Source organism: Hibiscus syriacus, unplaced genomic scaffold (genome assembly GCF_006381635.1).
Source record: "Hibiscus syriacus cultivar Baekdansim isolate YM2019G1 unplaced genomic scaffold, ASM638163v2 tig00111769_pilon, whole genome shotgun sequence".
Taxonomy (NCBI): domain Eukaryota; kingdom Viridiplantae; phylum Streptophyta; class Magnoliopsida; order Malvales; family Malvaceae; genus Hibiscus; species Hibiscus syriacus.
The window spans coordinates 4,289,649-4,294,254 of record NW_024063172.1 but is presented as its reverse complement, the minus strand read 5'-3'; the positions used below and the strand labels follow the sequence as shown (position 1 = coordinate 4,294,254).

Sequence of the window (4,606 nt, the reverse complement as noted above, 5' to 3'; positions counted from 1 at the left end):
CCTCTCTCTAGAAAACTGGGGGTGGGTGGCCATTCACCTTCACCGGCCCACCATCCGTCGATGGCTGATGGCCACTAAATTACAACGGGAGATCCGTCTCAGCCTCCTCGTCTCTGATCTAGGGTCGGTTTCGCGAGAATCGATCCCAAACTCCACAAATCTAACCGAAACTTTTCAACTTTCCTCTCCCCGATTCGCTGCCGTCCGCCGTTGGATCGCATCCATTTTCAGATATATCGTTCACCGTTCGCTTCTCTACATCTTCACCGTTCGGATCGTCGAGATGACGCCCAGGCTGCCGACGAAACTCCAACCGAACATAAGAACCCTTTTTCGTCTTTCATTTGTTTTATCTTCGATTTGATTGTGCTTTGTTGCGTAAGAGAGTAAAGGGAAAAAATTTATAAACTGTTTTTTGTTTTGTTTTTATTGCTGATAATTGTCATTACATTTTGTTTTTTCGGTTGGGTTATATGCCCATTACAAAATGCTAATATAAATTTCTTGCTGATTTTTTTTATGCATTTGGTGGTGCCGTTGAGGGAGATGATGGCCTTGTTGCTGTTGTCAAGTAGGGCGTTGGCAGGGCATGGTGGAGCTGACACGGGATGGCAACAACAGTTGCTGCAGGCAGTAGGTGAGCAGCAGGGTATGGTAATTGAGTGAAGAAACCCAACCGGGTCCAGATCGAGTCGAATCTCAGGTCGGATACTAGGCGGGTTGGTTGCTGAGTGAGCTGTTGGGGTCTTCGAGTCTTGGACTGGTCAATTGGTGTAGGCTTGTATGTACTGGGTTGGGTCTGCTGGGCCTACAAAACAATGTAATTAGTATTAATAAAATAAAAATAATATATATATATATTAATATTTTTTTCGACGAACAAAAACGAGTGTCTACGATTAGAATTCACCCGTGACTCTCTACCAACATTTCCTATTGCAGCAATACCAGAACCATTAGAACTATGAAAGCTGTGTCATGTTTCAGACCGATGCATGTTGTGACTAGCAGCACCGTCGTAAAAGGTTTTGAAACCCCAAATTTCTTGACCTTGCAAGACCCTCTGGAAACGCAAAGGTTCCGAAAAGTCAGATGCTCCAATTCCATCTGTTAGAAGAACAAAGGACCGAGTCAAATAACTCTGCAAGACACAGGAAAGAGATTTAGCTATGCAGAAGAACCTACCAGGAACCATAAATCCTGAAGGCAACCCAACCCTGTTCCTTTTCGAACTGGATGAAAGCAAGCTGTTAGAACTAGGAATAGAACCAAATGGTTCAATTTCCCAGATAGAAACCCGGCCGTGCTTGTTGGCATCAACATTATCCCACCTTACCTATGAAAATGAGTCGGAAAGAACTATTAGATAAGCTCTATTAATGATCCAATAAACCCGAAACAATGAGGATATATCAAAGACATTGTATCATAGACTAGTCAGCAGAAAAGAAAACATCCAAAACAACGTGTGATGGTCTGCAACTATACCAACAAGCATCTCCATTTTGAACCGGCCATCTGACAGGATCCAAATCGCTAATTCCGGCTACGTGTCCCGTGTATCTACAAAAAGAAATGGAAAGATTCAATTAAGGCCCCAATAGAACTGTGGCGTCAGTCATCGCTCTTGAGGCTAAAAACAAAGTTATTTCAAGTTAAAGAGTTGAAGGTTCAATCAGGTCACACCTTCGTTCCGCTGCATCTTCAGTTTCAAACCACATTTTGAACCCCATTCCTGCAGAAAATGAATGATCAAGACTCTTCCAGAATTTACGGATCGGTACTATGAACTCTGATGAACTAGCCCTGCTATACGTCAACAAAAATAGTTTAGATTCACATGACAACAATAACGAGAACAAGTATCTTTATATTAGATGTTAGACGAAGTCAATAAGGTACAGTGCTCGTGCTTATGTGAAAACAGAATATAGGAAACAAGTGAGAAGTGTCAGCCTAATGTTAACTATTTCAAACCAAGCTGTCATGAGCATATCAAAATGGTGTCGAATTGTGTCCATCATTGCAATAAGAATCTGAAAATTGACTAGGAAACTTTCGAATTGTGTCCTCGGAATATTGCTCGTCACATATCTGAATGGTGTCAATACTAACGTACCTTGGATTGTAGTAAATGCTGAAAACACTTCTCATTGGTACCGCATGAACCACATCTGCCAAGGTGCGGTGGCTCAACTGCTTGCTACAAAAAGATGGAAAAGTAGTGCCATTTTTAATTTGTGCAGCTCTTCGGTTTACCAGCCACAGTTCCCCATCCTTACCCCTACCAGCAACACTAAACAAGATTCCCATACGATATTAATTAAGCCTTCACGAAAGGTAAAGTTTTGAACCTAAGAAAAAGCACAGCATCTCCGGAGACGAGCTTCTTCTTGTTTACAAAAGCACTCCATCCAGTAGTGAGCAAATGCCTCCGTGGTTGCCCTACACAATCCGAAAATATCTTAGCAACAACTAGAGAAATTAACAGATAATCACGGTTTTGAGTCAGAAGCATCATTCATTAAATTTAGTGCATACTTCTAAAAATGTGTCGAAATCTCCATCCAATGCCGTGCAGATCTTTTGCAACAAGCTCCTATGATGGCCTCTGCTGATTATAGTCCTATAAATCCAATCAACTTAAACTCAAAAGGCTGTAACATACGAGTGTTTCACCAAAACATAATGAATTCTTGAGCATATAGAAACGAAGAAAGTGCAAGACCCTTACCAAGGGAGGGAAGCAATCCTCGGCAGCTCGACTAGGGACAGAGAAGCCTCCATGCGTACTGGTATCAGAAGCAATAAGGGTCTTGCAGAACATGTGCGGCGTTGTCGACTTGATTTCTTCTTTGACATCCTCCTCATCACCGTCTATCTCCGCTTTCCCTTGCAACTTCTGCTCACTTTGCTGCATTGCATAATTTACACAAAATCAGACCCAATATTTTCAAAACCACCCTTGAGACCAAATGAGAAGTACATTAAACAACAAAATGATAAACCAAATTACAAAATAAGTCAGATTCATCATTAGACCATGCTTTATAATTCATAATGATGTAATTATCTTATATCCCCATCAGTTTAAAGGAAATGAAGCACCTAAGGTTAAGCAACTTGATTACACACAAGCATACTAGCAAACATACAATACAATACAATACAATACAATACAATACGAGAAAAAAAATAGAATAAAGCTCACCTCAATTTCAGGAACCAGTGAAACCTGAGCATAAACCTCATCTGTGGCAGCCTCAGCCTGCCAACAAAAACAAAACAATTTCATGGCAAATCCACATTAAGAGAAACCCAGATGGAAAACGCACAAACAAAATTGGATTATTTAAAAAAAACTGTAAAGCTTCATTAAACGCGAGACGACATAATGAACACACAAGAGTGACAGCATTCAAAAAATGTACAGGTAGCTTACATGGAGCTTGACATCAACAACCCGATAAAACACATGGGGATGGAGATCATAAGCTGAAGCAAAGCCTGAAAATTCGGGAAATTGTTCCAAGTGGCCTTGAGGGAAGTATACCACTACACTTCCTCTCTTTGGCAAAGATACGAGTGGACCAGCACAAGCATGCCAAAGCTCTAAACAAACTGAAGAACTAAAACCAGAAACACTTAGCACCGAAGATGAGGATAAAGAATCAGACGGCGGCGTTTCATCTTCTTCCGTCGTGTTCAGGATTAAACACCCCATTGAGCAGTCGAAGAAAATAAAAGCTTTGGTCTTTGCACTGTAACTGAGTTATACAGGAGAGGGTATTTCATGGCTACATATTTAGTGACTGGTTTCCAAAGGTTAAAGAGGAAACTTTGAGTTAAGACCCTCAAAAAGAAACCAAAAGATAAACCTTTTGCCATTTCATGGCTACATATTTAGTGACTGATTTCCAAAGGTTAAAGAGGAAACTTTGAGTCAAGACCCTCAAAAAGAAACCAAAAGATAAACCTTTTGCATAAGGGATTGATGGGGTTTTAGTCTTTTATGAGATTAAAAAATTAAGAACAACATTAGATTATTGTAAATACTTATGATTAGATACGTAGATATAAGAGTACAATATATACATCTATAAAAGAGTATTGTTTAGGATTATGGAAAAGTAGATGCTTTTTTATATGAAATGAAAGCTGTACAGCGGCAACTGCTGGCTGCTGCAACAATGCTGATAGACTGCTTTAAGTGATGTGTGGCAGAAAGAGAGAGATGTTGAAAGAGTAACCAGATTTTTCTTTATTAGTTACATTCTAATTATAATATACAAAATAAAATTGTAAAATACCAACTGAAATACATATACATACATATATAAAGCAGAAAATCATATAATCTGGACCCTCCAGTTTACCAAAATCCCACTCATGTCCTTCCCTACTAATAATTTTCTGCTTTATCTGTATTCCTTTGCACCGATTATACATTATTTCTTGAATATTACAGCTACAAGCTTACTTTCTTGCCTTTGCAGTTTTGATATACTTTTTTTCCCCAGAAAGAGATGGGGATGGGGAATTACTCAAAATCAGCCAAACTTGGAAGAAGACCAGAGTTGGCAAGCAATTTCTACCAAAGGGATAA

At 39.6% G+C, this 4,606-nt stretch overlaps 1 pseudogene; it reads right to left on the bottom strand.

The window, feature by feature from the left end:
- Window positions 1-517: 517 nt before the first annotated feature.
- Window positions 518-3,724, bottom strand: LOC120169451 (annotated as a pseudogene).
- Window positions 3,725-4,606: the final 882 nt, after the last annotated feature.